The sequence below is a fragment of the Canis lupus genome, chromosome 8 (assembly GCF_011100685.1).
Source record: "Canis lupus familiaris isolate Mischka breed German Shepherd chromosome 8, alternate assembly UU_Cfam_GSD_1.0, whole genome shotgun sequence".
NCBI lineage: Eukaryota > Metazoa > Chordata > Mammalia > Carnivora > Canidae > Canis > Canis lupus.
Genome location: NC_049229.1, coordinates 13,269,943 through 13,285,582, shown reverse-complemented (window position 1 = coordinate 13,285,582; position 15,640 = coordinate 13,269,943). Strand labels below are relative to the sequence as shown.

The 15,640-nt window shown below is 40.7% G+C and overlaps 1 long non-coding RNA gene across 1 annotated transcript in view; it reads left to right on the top strand.

Moving 5' to 3' along the window:
• Positions 1–1,133: 1,133 nt before the first annotated feature.
• LOC119872835 overlaps positions 1,134–15,640 on the top strand; it is a 44,849-nt gene continuing 30,342 nt past the window's right edge. The window contains exon 1 of the long non-coding RNA XR_005363130.1: positions 1,134–1,393. This is a non-coding gene — a long non-coding RNA (uncharacterized LOC119872835). The remainder of the gene's footprint in view (positions 1,394–15,640) is intronic.

Genomic DNA, 15,640 nt, shown 5'->3' with positions numbered 1-15,640 from the left:
ATGAGTTACTGTTTTCTCCAGGGAGGTAGTGAGAAGAGCATCTGTGCCTTTCGAGTAAAATTGTGTAGTAAAATAAGGAGTTTAGAAATCTGTTCAGTTTGGAACTTGATTCTCTGATAAAATATGTTTGTAGTAGCTTAAGTGGAAGAAGAGAATTGTGGACAGCAAATATCTGCAGATTGGAAATGAAGCAGAACTTTATCTCTTCCTGCATCATTCTTGGGTATTGTCATGGCTTCTCTATTTTACAATATACATGGTAAAATCAGATGTTTGGTAGAGGTTGGCCTGGGACTTTGAGCCTGCCCATTTCTCTAGAGTGTACTTTGCTCTCCAACAGCAAGCTGCACTGATGTAATATGGTGTCTTGGCTGAAACTTGAAACCTAACTTTTTTCTAAATTTGATTTATTTTCAGAAACTGGGAAGACTGTCACTTAAAATATAAAATAGTATCTATCTCCTAAAAGGTGGAAGCTTAAACTTGGGTTTAGGACTTTTGTTTATAAAAAAAATATCTTCAGTATCTACCTATTTTTTTTGCCGGGCGGGTGGGGGGTGGGGACTGAACTCAAAATTTTCCTGACAGTAAATCTTTAAATGTTATTAATGTAAATTATGTGTATATTTTAGCCAAGTAAAGGTTTCTAGACATCTTTATTTTTTTGTGGGAAACATTTTCTCTATTTGGATTCAAACTGCCCTTTGCCTTATATCAGGCTTTAGCCAGCTATGGCATGTGGTACAAATCTGGGCTGCCTGTTTTGTAAATAAAGTTTTATTGGAACCCAGCCATGCTCATTAATTTGCATATTGTCTATGGCTATCTTCCTACTACAAGAACAGGTGGTTGCGACAGAGACTGGATGGCCTTAGAGCTAAAATATTTACCATCTACCTGTGTACAGAAAAACTTTTGCCATCCCCTACCTTTTTATTGCTTGTTCTTAGTGTGCCCTTACTTAAATATTTGCTCTCAGACATTGGAACTAGAGATCACAAAATGGCAAAGATATGCAGGCCTAAACTTGCTATTGTGCTTGGAATAGACCTTGAGGCTAGGTCATAAAGGATATTATGACTTCAGCTGTGCTCTTTTTTTCTTTTTTTAATATTTTATTCTCTTATTCATGAGAGACACAGAGAGAGGGAGAAGCAGGTTCCCTGCAGCACTCAATCCCAGGACCCCAGGATCATGACCTGAGCGAAAGGCAGACACTCAACCAAGGAGCTTCCCAGGTGCCCCTGCTGTACTCTTTCTTGATCACTTACTCAGCTGCCATGTTGTGATGACACTCAAACAGATTGACATAGAGGTCTATGTGGCAAGAACCCAGGCCTCCAGCCAACAGATATGGAGTGAGCCATCTTGGAAGCAGATTTTTCAGCCCCAGGTAAACCTCAGCCAACATCCTGACGGTAATCTTGTGACAAACTCTGAGCCAGAACCACTCAGTTGTCTCTGGATTCCTGACCCTCAAAGATCGTATGGAATAATAAGTGCTTGTTGTTTTAGGCAGGTAGGTCCTGGGGTAACTTACTACACTGGAGTGGATAGCTAATACAAAGGTCAGGCATCCCAGGTCTTACCTCACACACCACAGGGGCCTGTTAGCAGGTAGGGAGAGGATTCTGCTAAGTGCTCACTTCCAGTCAACTTAGGGTATGGTCACCCTTCAGCCCAACAGGCCACAGAGTGTATAGCTGGGGAGGGATGGGCAGTTCGAGATTGGTGTGTTACTGTGTCTATGTGCAGGCACATGCATGTGCAGTGTGTGTGTATGGGTGTGTGAGTCAGTGCTATTCCTTTATGTTCTCCCTAAGGAACAGAAGGCCCTCTTTGCTGTACTCTCTGCCCCCAGGGTGACTAGGAACCTTACTTTGTGATACCCTAGTTGTGGTATCTCTTCTGTTTTCGATCCCTTCTGGGTTGATTCCCAGAGATATTCCTCTCATTGTTGATTCTACAAAGACTTGTTCTGACTCTTAGATACTGTTTAGAGAACTTGAAAACTGTGTTTCTGCTGAGCCTTCTGGGCTGTGTGTATTGAAGACACATTCTTTGGTAGGTAGCAAGTGAGAACTGTGTTGGAAATGGGCTCCAAGTCTGTTGGAGCAAAGCATATGGGGAGGAACTAAATGATACTTGTTCAGGATTCTTAATTGTTCAAGATTTTTAATTGTAAACTTTCCTTCCTCTGGACCTGGATACTGGTGTAAGGACCACCTGGTAGAGAAGGTTTTATAAAACTTAGGGTGACTGGGCTCTGGGCCTTGACATTTACATTTAGGTATTAGGGTGTTTGCTTCCACTAACTCAGGAGCTAAGTTATTTCTCCTGTTGTTGAAAAAAAAAAGAAAAGAAAAACCTTCGCAACAACCCTCAATCATGTGACTCTTATTGACTGAAAATTAACTTAAGAAAAAAAGGAATTCTTAAAAAATTTTTGAAGACTGTTAGCTTCTTGGCAGCATGCACATTTATTTTTTTATTTTTAAAATTTTATTTAAAAATATTTTATTTATTTATTTGAGAGAGAGAGGGAGTGAGAGCAAGCGAGTGAGTGAGAGAGCACAAGGTGAGGAGGGCAGAGGATGGGGGAGAGGCAGACTCCCCCCTGAGCAGGGAGCCTGACGAGGGGCTCGATCTCAGGACCCTGAGATCATGACCTGAGCAGAAGTCAGACGCTAACCAACTAAGCCACCTGGGGTGCCCTGGGCATATACACTGAAAAGGGAAGAAAGACTCTCTGAGCAGGAGAGGCACACCTCACACCGCATCTGGATTCTTGTCCCTCCTGCTTTTTCCTCAGAGTGAGAACCTAGCAGTTGAGTTTCTGTTTGGAACCTGGGTATCTCTCTTTTCTCTGCTTGTTTTGCAGTAAAATATTACTTGCCTTCCTAATCTTGAAGGTGTATCTTGTCTCAGAATATAGACTCTGCCAGTGAGCTGTTCCCTGTCCCCTTCACCCACAATTTAATGAGCTGTTTTCCGTTTTCTTTTCTTTTTTTTTGTAAAGGTTTTATTTATTTAATCAAGAGAGAGAGACAGAGGCAGAGACACAGGCAGAGGGAGAAGCAGGCTCCATGCAGGGAGCCTGACGTGGGACTCGATCCCAGGTCTCCAGGATCACGTCCTGGGCTGAAGGCGGCGCTAAACTGCTGAGCCACCCAGGCTCCCCTAATGAGCTGTTTCAATCTGACTTTCAGAGATAACTCCAAATTCCAACAGTTGGCCTTAGTCAGCATCCCTTTTCCCTTTAGGGGACTGGTAATGAGGACATTGGGCATTGGTTTAGGGTCAGAATGGGCAACATAATCTATGTAGCTAATTAGAAAGCTCTGGATAGTGTTCAGGATGATTTTCTGGAATTTCTCAAGCTATGGAGGTTTAATTTTGGATTCCTATATATTGGGAACTTACTAAAGAAGTCATGGGGGAAGTGGGGTACAAAGAAAAGAACACAGGCTTTTGGAATCAGCCAGACATGGACTTCTAGCTTGAAAGACCGTATGGCGAGGTGGTTCAGGGTGAGACTGAGATCCAGTTGCACCATTGACTTGGTAGCTAAAATGGGTTAGTAATAGTGCCTCCTTCCCAGTGTTGCTGTGGGAGTGAAATGAGAGTATATGTGAAAGCATTTGGAATGGAGCCTGACTCAGTACAAGATATGATCTTGTTATTATTACTGACTGTCATCTTGGGCTAGGAAGTTAGCTATGCTAAGCCTGAGTTTCTTCACCTGTAAAACCAGAGTTGAAATGACCATCTCATGGTTCTTGGAATTGACTTAATGTATGTAAAACTTCTAGCCCAATTTCTGGTATATATTAGAAGTTCTCTTGAGGGTATTTTATTTTAACATATGATGAAAAACCTCCACCTGATTTACCTTGCAATGTTCCAGACTTGGGAGAAGACTTAAATGACGAGGTAATACTCGACTGCATTATGACAGTGCAGGGACAAGGGGAACTGAAACAGTCTCCAAAGCAATGTCCCTGCTCTACAGTGATGTCCTTGCTCCCCGAGGTTATTAGAACCCCCATTTTCAGCCAGTCTTGATTTCCATCAATGTCTCCTCCTGGAGCAAGTGAGTTTGACTCAGGCACTTGCTCCTTAATCTTTGTGACCATTGAAGGAAAGAATAAAATCCAAAGCTGCTTTTTAACCAGGTCGCCAGTAGCGACCTTTGCGAACTTTGGGACCCAGTGAGAGATCTTGACAATTTCTGCTAAGATCTTGTAACTGGTTGAATTACTCTAAGGCCCAAGCTGGGCAGTGACTATTAACATTTAGCACCGAAGCCTGATTATCATGTGATAATCGCTCCATTAGCTCATGTTGCTGCTGTTGTTCATAAAAGCCCTTCTGTGTCACTCCCAGACCTCTAGTCTCCTGCTCTGACCTTTTTCTCCAAGCACATTTGAAACATTTCTCATTATCCCTCTTAGCTTTGCTTGTTATTCCCATGAATGACTTGGACAATCTCTTATAGTCTCCAAAGCATGATATTCTGTTCATTCCACACTGCCTCACCCTCCTCTGGTGTGTTCCAGATGGTTTTGTACCGAGCAGAGCATATGCCTCTTTCTTCCCCTTGATTACTCTTTGCATTTCTTCTCTCTTCTGCATCGTCCTCCATTTGATTTACTTCTGAAGTATTTATTGCTGGGGTGACGTGCATAATGAATACCCTTGGGCGTTCATTAAGTTTAAGTTTGAGCAGTTTCTATTTCCCTTTAGTGTCCTTGATGTCTGATTCTTTTGGTTACTTCCTTGTGTAAACCTCCCAGTTTGCCAGCATTTACTCCACAAAAATTCATACCTCTCTCTTTCAAGTTGTGCTATTTTTTTTTTAAACCTCGAGGAAGTCCTTATTTAAAAATGATGCCTTACTGGGGCCCTGGGGGTGGCTCTTTCAGTTAAGTGTCTGACTCTTGATTTCGGCTCAGGTCACGACCTCAGGGTTGTGAGATTGAGTTCTGCGTTGGGCTCTGCACTAGGTGTGGAGCCTGCTTAAGATTCTCTACCTCCCTGTCCCTCTGCCCCTTCCTTCTGCATGCTTAAGCTCATTCTCTCTTTCTCACTTAAAAAAAAAAAAAAAAAAAAAAAAAAAAAAGAGAGAGAGAAAAGAAAAAAAGAAAAAGAAAGAAAAAAGATGCCTTGCCAGTGATTTCTAGAATTTTCCTGTCTGTCCCATTTTGTGTAAAGGAATTGTTGTAGGTATCCATTGCTGCAGAACAGCCACTCAAACCTTAGTGGTTTGGAACACAGTTATCTCTCATGAGTCTTCAGGTTGGCTGGGCATAGGTAGACAGTTGTCACCTAGGGTTTCTCTTGCACTTGCAGTCAGATATTGGGTAGGCCTGTAGCATCACCTGGGTGGCTCAGTTAAGCATCTGCCTTTAGCTCAGGTCATGATCCCAGGGTCCTGGGATTGAGGCCCGTATTGGACTCCTTGCTCAGCGGGGAGCCTGCTTCTCTTTCTCCCTCTCCCCCTCCTCCTCTTTTTGCCCCTCCTCCCTACTAGTGTTTTCTCTCTTTCTCTCTGAAATAAATAAATACAAATCTTAAAAAAAAAAAAAAAAAAAAAAAAAGACTTGAAGGGGCTGGCCAGCCATTTGGCTCACTCACATGACAGGCATTTGATGCTGGCTACTGGCTGAAGGCTCAGCCGAGTTGTCCCACTGAAGCAACTTAACATGGCCTGTCCTGGTGACAACCCGAGCTTCTCAAAGCATAGTAGTTGCCAGGTTCTGAGAAGATGCAATCTAAGAGTGAGCATTCAGGGGTGAAAGATGAAAGACTAACATTACTTGCATTGCGCTTGATTGGTGTGAGTGGGCTTTACAGGGGAGTGAATACTGAGAAGTGTGCCTCATTGAGGGAGCCTGGCTACCACAAGAGTGAATAGTTTAGTTTGTTCTTTGTATTGTTCCTTCTTTTGGAGTCAGACAGGCCCTTTTATTTTTGACTTAAATTATTGGGATATAATTGACATGAATACTGTATAGGTTGGTGTGTGTGCTACGTAGTGATTCAACGTTGTATGCACTGTGAAATTGTCACCACGGTAAGTCTAGTTACCTTCTGTAACCTTACAAAGTCAACACAGTACATTGCATCCCCATGACTTATTTTGTAACTGGAAGTTTGTAGCTCTTACACCCCTTTGTCCATTTCAGATCCCCTACCCCCTTCCCTTCTGGCAACCACTATCTGTGTCTGGGTTTTGTTTTTTAAATTCGACATATAAGTGAAATCATGTGGTATTTGCCTTTCTTGTCTGACTTATTTCAGTTAGCATAATATTGTCTAGGTCCATCTGTGTTGTTGCAAGTGGCAGAATTTCATTATTTTTTATGGCTGAGTAGTATTCCAGTGTGTGTGTATATGTGTATATGTGTGTATGTGTGTATCACATCTTTATCCATTCATCCACTGATGAATGCTTAGGTTGTTTCCATATCTTGGCTATTGTAAATAATTAAAAAAAAATGACAAAAGACCCCCACAGGGATTCATATATCTTTTCAAATTAGTGTTTTCATTTTTTTTTTTTTTTGGCTAGATACCCAGTAGTGGAATTACTGGATCATATGGTAGTTCTATTTTTAATTTTTTGAGGAACCTCCATACTGTTTTTCACAATGGCTGCACCATTCTCACCCGCAGTGTACAAAGGTTCCCTTTTCCTCACATCTTTCCTTACTTGCTATTTCTTGTCTTTTTCATGATAGCCATTGTGACAGCTGTAAGATGATAGTTTGTGGTTTTGAATTTTTAGAAATTTATCCTTTTTTTTCTAGTTTGTCCAATTTGTTGGCATGTAATTGTTCATAGTAATCTCTTTTGATCCTTTGTATCAATTTTAACTTCTCTTTCATCTCTGATTTTATTTATTTGGAACTGCCCCCCCCCCCACTCTTTTTTTCTTGGTGAGTCTAGCTAAAGTTTTGTCAATTTTGTTTATATTTTCAAAGAACCAGCTCTTAGTTTCATTCATCTCTTCTTTTGTCTTTTTAGTCTCGATTCCATTTATTTATGCTCTGATGTTTATTTTCTTTCTTCTACTAACTTTGGGCTTCACTTGGTCTTTTTCTGGTTCCTTTAGGTGTGGAGTGAAATTGTTTATTTGAGGTTTCTTCTGGTTCTTCAGGTGGGGTATGTATTGCTATGAACTTCCTTCTCACAACTACTTTTGGAACATCCTATAGATTTTGGTACATTTCTGTTTTCATTTGTCTCTAGGTGTTCTTTTCTTTCTCCTTTGATTTATTTGTTGACCTAATTGTTGAGTAACATATTGTTTAATCTCCATGTGTTGGCAGTTTTTTCAGTGTTTTTCTTGTAATCAATTTCTAGTTTTATATCATGTGGTCAAGAGATGCTAGATATAATGTCAACCTTCTAATAATAAATTCTTCTTGCATTTCTTAAAAGTTGTTTTGTGGCCTACCATGTGATCTACCCAGGAGAATGCTCCCTGTGCACTTGAGAAGAATGGGTATTCTAATTATTTGGGATGGAATGTTCTGTATATTTCTTAAGCTCCTCTGGTCTAATGCATCATATAAGCCTGATGTTTTCTTATTGATTTTCTATCTGGGTGATCTATCTATTGATGTATGTGGGATGTTAAACTCCCCCACTATTGTTGTATTGCTGTCAGTTTTCCCCTTTTGGTCTGTTAATATTTGCTGTATATATTTTGGTGCTCCTCTGTTGGGTGCACATATATTTATAAGTGTTATATCTTCCTGCTGGATTAACTCCTTTGTCATTATGTAGTGCCCCACTTTGTCTTTTATTACAAAGCCTTTAAAGTTTATTTGTCTGATAGGCATATAGATACACCAGCTTTCTTTTTGTTTTGTTTTTGTTTTTGTTTTTGTTTTTTTCCAGCTTTCTTTTTGTGTCCATTTACACAGAATATCTTTTTCTATCACTTTCAGTTTGTGGGTATCCTTGCTTCTGAAGTAAATCTCTTATGGGCAGTATAAAGATGTGTCTTGTTTTCCTTTTATCCATTCAGCCACTTCATGTCTTTAATTGGAAAATTTAGTCCATTTACTCTAAAGTAATTATTAATATAAGTATGTACTTATTGCCATTTTGTTGATTGATTGCTGGATGTTTTTGCAGTTTCTGTTTGTTCCTTTCTTCTTGTCTTGCTTTCTTCCTTCGTAGGTTATTTATTTATTTATTTATTTATTTATTTATTTATTTATTTATTTAAGATGTATTTATTTATTAGAGAGAGAGGCAGAGACATAGGCAGAAGGAGAACCAGACTCCTCACAGGGAGCCTGATATGGGACTTGATCCTGGATCCCAGGATCATGCCCTGAACCAAAGGCAAATGCTCGACTGCTGAGCCACCCATTCCTCTTTTGTGATTTAATGAATTTCCTTCGTGTTATGTTTAGATTCCTTTCTCATTTTCTTTCTGATATTTACTGTACGTTTTTGCTTTATGGTTATCATGAAGTTTACATATATCATCTTGTGTGAATAACTATGAATCTTAAACACCAACTTAAATTTGAACACATTCTGAAATCCTACATTTTTACCCCACCCCCCCTCCACCCGGTTTTATGTTTTTGGTGTCATTTTTTACAGTTTTTAATTTTATGTATCCCTTAACTAATTACTGTAGTTTTAGTTAATTTTACAGCTTTTGTCTTTCAGCCTTCTCAGTAGCTTTATAAGTGATTAATCCACTACCTTTATTATATATAACTTTTCCAGTGAGTTGTTACTTTTGTTTGTTGTTATTAGTGTCATTTCTTTTCAACTTAAAGAAATATCTTTATTATTACTTGTAAGGCTGGTTTAGTAATGATGAACTTCAGCTTTTTGCTTGTCTGGAAGACTCTGTATTTTTACTTCAAATCTGAATGTTAAACTTTCCTTGTAGAGTATTCCTGGCTGGAAGTTTTATATTTTCAATGCTTTGAGTAGATCATGATTCTCTCCTCTGGCCTGCAAGGTTTCTGCTGAGAAATCTACTGATAGCCTTATGAGGTTTCCCTTGTATGTAATAATAGTTTTTCTCTTGCTGCTTTTAAGGTTCTTTATTTTTATCTTTTGACATTTTAATTATAATGTGTCTTGATGTGGCTGTCTTTGGGTCCATTTTATTTGGAACTCTTGGGTTTCCTGGACTTGGATGGTCTGTTGTCTTCACTAGGTCAGGGAAGTTTTCAGCCCTTATTTCTCCAAATAAGTTTTCTACATCTTTCCCTCTTTCTTCTTCTTTTGGAACCCCAATAATGTGAGTGCTATTCCACTTGATGTCATCTCAGAGGTTCCTTAGTAATCTTCATTTGAAAAACATTCTTTTTTGTTTTTGCTGCTCCATCACAGTGAGTTCTATTGCTTTATCTTCAGCTTCCTGTTCCATTATTCTACTTCATCCAGGCTGCTGTTGAACCCCTCTAGTGTATTTTTTAGTTTAGTTATTGTATTCTTCAGCTCTGTGACTTCTGCTTTCTATCTCTTTGTTGCAGTTCTCACTGTGTTCATTCATTTTTCTCCCTAGTTCAGGGAACATTTTTATGAACATTATTTTGAATTCTTATCAGGTAGGTTACTCATCTCTATATCATCAGGTCTTTTTTTGAGGCTTTGTCTGGTTCTTTTGTTTGGAACATATTTTTCTATTTCCTCATTTTGCTTGACTCCATGTGCATGTTTCTATATAGTAGGCAAAAACAGCTACCTCTCAGTCTTGAAGGAGTGGCCCTGTGTGGGTGATGATCCTGCTTGTTCAGTCTTGTCCTAGCTCTTGGTTTCTCTCAAACCTTTGTGATTGTCTAAACCACCTGATTTATTCTTGATATGCCCTCATCATTGAGGATGAGCCAAGAGCTGTCAGTGATCCAAGGGGAGGAATCTCATTTATCACCTAGTTTCAGGCTGATTGAAAGACAGACCCTCAGGCAGCAGCTTTTAAAGTACACAAATATTAAAAAATGTATGCAAATATATATAGTCTGGTGGGGCCACAGTCATAAATCCTGCTGACCTCCACCTCCAGGAGGTCTGGAGGTTTCACCTGGGCAACAGTCACAATAATTGGCACTCTAGATGAGTGTAGCACCTTTCTGAGGAGTCTTGCTGAGCTGTATTAAGACTGACAGAGTTGGGGATCCCTGGGTGGCTCAGCGGTTTGGCGCCTGCCTTTGGCCCAGGGCACAATCTTGGAGTCCCGGGATCAAGTCCCGTGTCGGGCTCCTGGCATGGAGCCTGCTTGTCCCTCCTCCTGTGTCTCTGCCTCTCTCTATGTCTATCATCAATCAATCAATCAATCAATCTTAAAAAAAAAAAAGAGACTGACAGGGTTTTTGAGGTTGGTGTCTCCTTGTTTATGTTTCCTGGGAGTACCTACTTAGCCTCTAGATGTGTGGGAAATCTGAAGCATGTTCCACAGGCTAAAAAGAGCCAGGTTAAGAAAATAGGCCTTTTTTATAGGAAGTCTGGGACTGTGTCTCAGTATGCTATATGTATAGTGCCTTTGTGTATATAACTGAATACTGGAGTGTACTCCATAACTGTATGTATAACTATATAACAGAACTGTCCTTCTGACTGTTACAGTCCCATGGAGCTCTGGAACACTAGCCCTTTTGGCCACCAGAGCCAGGTAATCAAGGGACATCTTCTGTGTGGATTGCTCATGCCTGCTGGCTTTAGCAAGGCAGCTGGAGAGTGTGGGGGCTTCAGTTGCTGGCTTTGGAAGTGCATCAGGAAGACATTTTGACTGTGTGTTTGTGGGCTTCAGCAGTGCAGTGAGAGTGCTGTGTGTGTGTGTGTGTGTGTGTGTGTGTGTGTGTATGTGTTTGTGTGTGTGTGTGTGCCAGCTTTAAGCTGGCAGCAAAAGAATGCCCTGATGGCTCACTCACCAGGCCCAGCCAAGGGGGCAGAGAAGTTTTGCAATGGTCCATGCTCCCCAATTTTAGCTAGGGAGCCCAAGAATTCTATGAGTTTTTGTGCTCACCTGCTTCAGCCAGGGAGCAGGGGAGCATTGCAACTGCCTGTGTACTCTCCACTCACAACAAGTGCCAGGACCACTTGCCCCCCACCCATCCCAGCGAGGTGGCCAAAGGGTGCCATGTCTGAGCTTGTTTGTCTGTGCTAGCAGACTATAATGGAGAGTGCAACATTGGTGCCTGCCAGCACCACTGTCTTGGGGGATCATCACAACTATCTTTTTCCCTTCCAGCTAATGCTCCAGCAAATGAATCTTCCTCACATACAGCCTAGGCACTTTTCAAACTGCTCTTTTTTTCACTGGGCTTAAGGGTGAGCAAGACCTCATGTGAGCCCTCTATGAGGGGAAATCTCAGTTTCTTTGGCTCTTTGGGCCCCCAGACATCAGGCCTGTAGTTTTCTAAGCTGGACATTCTGGGAGTTGATCTCTCTGGTACAGGTCTGGGGGTTGGGGTGTGCACTGAGGGGTAGCAACTTCTTGTCCCTCTGGGAGAAGTGCCTGTCTGGTATGGTCTCTCTTTATAGTGTATCACCACACTAGGGGTGGGTTTTTTTTGCAAGACTGTTTCTCTCTTACCTATGTCTTTTATTCTTTGCTACAAAGAGCAATTTATCTAGTTTCCAGGTCTTTTTCAGAGGGAAATGATTTATATGTAGCTGTAGATTAGGTGTGTCTATGGTAGGAGGTGGGTTTGGGATCTTCCCATATCGCCATCTTGGATAACCTTCAGTCATATCAGGCAGGCCTTTCTTATTTACTTATTTAATTTAAAAAAGATTTTATTTTTAAGTAATCTCTACAACTCAACATGGGGCTCAAACTCACAACTCTGAGATCAAGAGTTGCATACTCTACTGACTGAGCCAGCCAGGTGCCCCAGACAGGTCCTTTGGATACTGTTTTTTTTCCCAACCTTTTCTGGTAACTTGAGCAATAGCTGCAGGCAATTTTCTCTCCCAGCAAGCCCTGGTTCTGACATTTCCAGGGCCATATGTGCCATGGGTTCCTGCTGCCAAAGTCTTTGTCTTCTTTCTTGTGACTCAGATTGGCAAGACTTTGGTAACCTAAAGAGGTGAATACAAGCTAAAAAGCCCTAGATTGGACCTTAGGAGACCTGTATTCTTGTCCTGGCTTTGGAGTAGTGTGACTAATCTTGACCAAGTTACTTCATCTCCATGGGCTTTCATCTATAAGCTCTGAAATTCTACAGTTCCAAGTAGGTACCTTTTTAAAATTTTTTTTTAATTTTTAAATTTTAAAATCTTAAAATTTATTTATTTATTTATTTATTTATTTATTTATTTTATTTATTTATTTATTTATTTATTTATTTATTTAAAATTTTTTTCCCAAGTAGGTACCTTGAATATACATCTCTATTGGGTCTCATGTTCTCCTTCAACCTCCTGAACTAATCAAACCCAAGATTTGCGGCTAACAGATAGAGGAACTGGCACCACTATCACAGTCTTTGCACACAGCAGGCCTGCAATAAAAAAAAATTTAGGAGGTGAAACTTTTATCTAGAAACATAGGTAATAACATTGTTTTCAAGATCTTTGTGGGAAATATGCCAGATTATTCACTACTATTGTTTTAATTTGAAAGAGCATAATCTTGCATGTGTAAGGCTTTGCTTTTAGAATTTGGAACTTGTTTAACATGGTCTCTGTATGTGTCCCTTTGCCATTAGACAGGCATTTCTTCATGTCTGCTGAGGATTGACATCTTGAAGTGACCTTCATGCTCTGATACTGACCATAATTACCTTGAGTTGTAGCAACTGGAGGGATGCCAAGGGTCTGTGGTCTCCTGAGTTTGCTTCTTCTTCTTTTTTTTTTTTTTTTTTTTTAAGGTGCCAAGCTAGTGAAACCTTGAGCTCTCTCCCTTTGGGATAGTAGAAGGGAAAGAAAGTAAGGATAATCTGTGGGAGTAGAGGAAGACCAGATCAAGTGTAAGTGAAAATATACACTGTGGCCCCCCCAGTGGAGTGTGTCAGTTCCTAGGCTTGCTCCAAGTGGAAGATGACCTTGGGTTTCCTGCTCTTATAACCATTTGACATTTGAGAAAACAAAGTGCTTCATCAGGAAAAGTTTTAACCCAGTTAATGGTTATGAATCATTGGTCCTGGGGAGCTGGGGTTCAGAGAGGTCCTCTGCTGCCTTCTTATTATTTTTGGGGAATCAATTTTCAAAGAGGCTGATGCCTAGGCCCCCAGGATTTCCTGGCGATCTGGTTGGTTTCCAGAACTTAAACCGGCATGTTGCTTCCTGTCTTCAGCAAGATGACATCTCCCTGAAGGGAAAACATAGCTCAACTACAAGAGAGACTTGGGACTTATAGAAGGAAGCAGTATGAAGTGGCCTAAATTGAAGGGTTTATTTTTATTTTTATTTTTTTATGGCAAACACATGAAAAGAGAAGAAGGAAGCATTCTCAGTTGGCATCATGAAAATAGGTTAACATTTCCAGCAGTTCTTTTAAGAAAAAGACAGGGTGAACTTTTTGGGGGGGTGGGATGGGGTAGATTGGTGTCATCACCTAACCTGAGAGTTTTAGCTGAAAGGGGTCTTACTGGTCTTCCTTAACCCTGTCTTTTTACCCATCCCCTTTACCAGTCCTATTCTTTTTCAACTTTAGCAAACATTTCAGTATCATTTATGTCTCATTAAATAAAACCTATTTATGTTGTAAGCTAGAGAAACAGAGGTCAAGTCACCGCAGACTCTCTTACCAGCCTGCCCCGAACCCTGTTAAGCAGCTTTGGCCCTGACTTGCAGGCTAGAAAAGGCATCCCTGACAATGTCAATGATTCTGACCTCTGAATTCTAGCATTTCACCAAAAAAAAAAAAAAAAAAAAAAAAAAAAAAAACCCTACAGAAAGAAGGAAGAGACAAGAAGAAGAAGGCTGATGCCTAAGACTAAACTTTGGCCCCAGAACAGAAAAAGAGAAAGGGTGGAGTAAATCTGCTGAGGCAGGATGATCTGTACTCTACAGAGTAGAGATAAAAACAAAGCGAATTCATCATTTCCCTACTAACTAAGAATTATTTGCAGTTCCATGCTCTGCAGAATGAGAGCAGGACCTGGGGCCTGGAGGACAGACAGCAGATCTGCAGGCATCCAGGCCTGGACGCCTGTGAGGTTGTACAGATGAAGTCATGTAATATGGAGGTTTTATTTGCCTGCTGCTAGCAGGTGGTTAACTAGCTGTTTTGGGTCACAAGAGGCCTCTTTGGGAACCCTGGAAATAGTTTTCCTCCCTTCCAAAAGTATAACAAAGCCCACCAGGAAATCTTCAGTATTAATCTTATCAGGAAGTCCTGGGAGTGATCTTCTCCAATTTGCCCAAGTACTAGAGGGAATATTTATATCTCCTCTCCTACCAGCTTGAGTTAACATCACTTAAAGACCTTTCCCTTTGTTTATAGTCTAGGGAAATCATTCCATCACAGAATAAATTATAAGGTATTTTCAATAACTCTTCAGTATTTTTTCAGATTGGAGGAGGTAGAGTGAGAGAAGGATCGAGAAAGACACAGCTGACTAGAATAATAGAAAATAATTTTAGTCCAGAGTTTCAAGGCATTTCTTTATTAAAGCTTTTATCATTGTTATAAAGAGAAAAGAGCTAACTGGCTAGCAGCTAGAGTTGGGCCATAGGAATAAATTTCCTTCCAGGGTTGTTTATGTCCAACCCTTCAGACACTAACAAGTACAGCATGTGAGGTCTTCCACCAGTTCAGCTCAGACAAACCTGAACCCAGCCCAATGCAGGCCTGGTAATGTTTCCAATGTGCCTCATTTCCATGAACAGGTGAAGTCTGATTGTTTGCTCATTTCTGGTGTTCCTGGGGCCGGGACACCTGCACCCCAATGTTTCTAGCAGCAATGTCCACAATAGCCAAACTGTGGAAGGAGCCTCGGTGTCCATGGAAAGATGAATGGATAAAGAAGATGTGGTCTGTGTATACAATGGAATGTTACTCAGTCATTAGAAATGACAAATACCCACCATTTGCTTCAACGTGGATGGAACTGGAGGGTATTATGCTGAGTGAAATGAGTCAATCGGAGGACAAACATATGTTCTCATTCATTTGGGGAATATAAATAATAGTGAAAGGGAATATAAGGGAAGGGAGACGAAATGTGTGGGAAATATCAGAAAGGGAGACAGAACATAAAGACTCCTAACTCTGGGAAACGAACTAGGGGTGGTGGAAGGGGAGGAGGGCGGGGGGTGGGGGTGAGTGGGTGACGGGCACTGAGGGGGACACTTGACGTGATGAGCACTGGGTGTTATTCTGTATGTTGGTAAATTGAACACCACTAAAAAATTAATTTATTAAAAAAAAAAACCCCACCTGGGGGTCTACCCACTGAGGCTTTTACCCTCAACTCCATTGGAAATGCTCAAGACCAGATGATGATGATAACATCTGGTTTTAAATGTTTCCTCTGAGTTATAACACATGTTAAGTATGTTATATAATCTTTTGTTGTTTAATTTTTGCAACAACTTTGTGAGGTAGTTATTACTGTTGATCTGGTCTGGAGTTGAGGCTTATGAGAGGTTAAGTGACTTTCCCATGGTCACACAGTAAGATGAAGTGCTGGGACCTGAAAACTTGTCT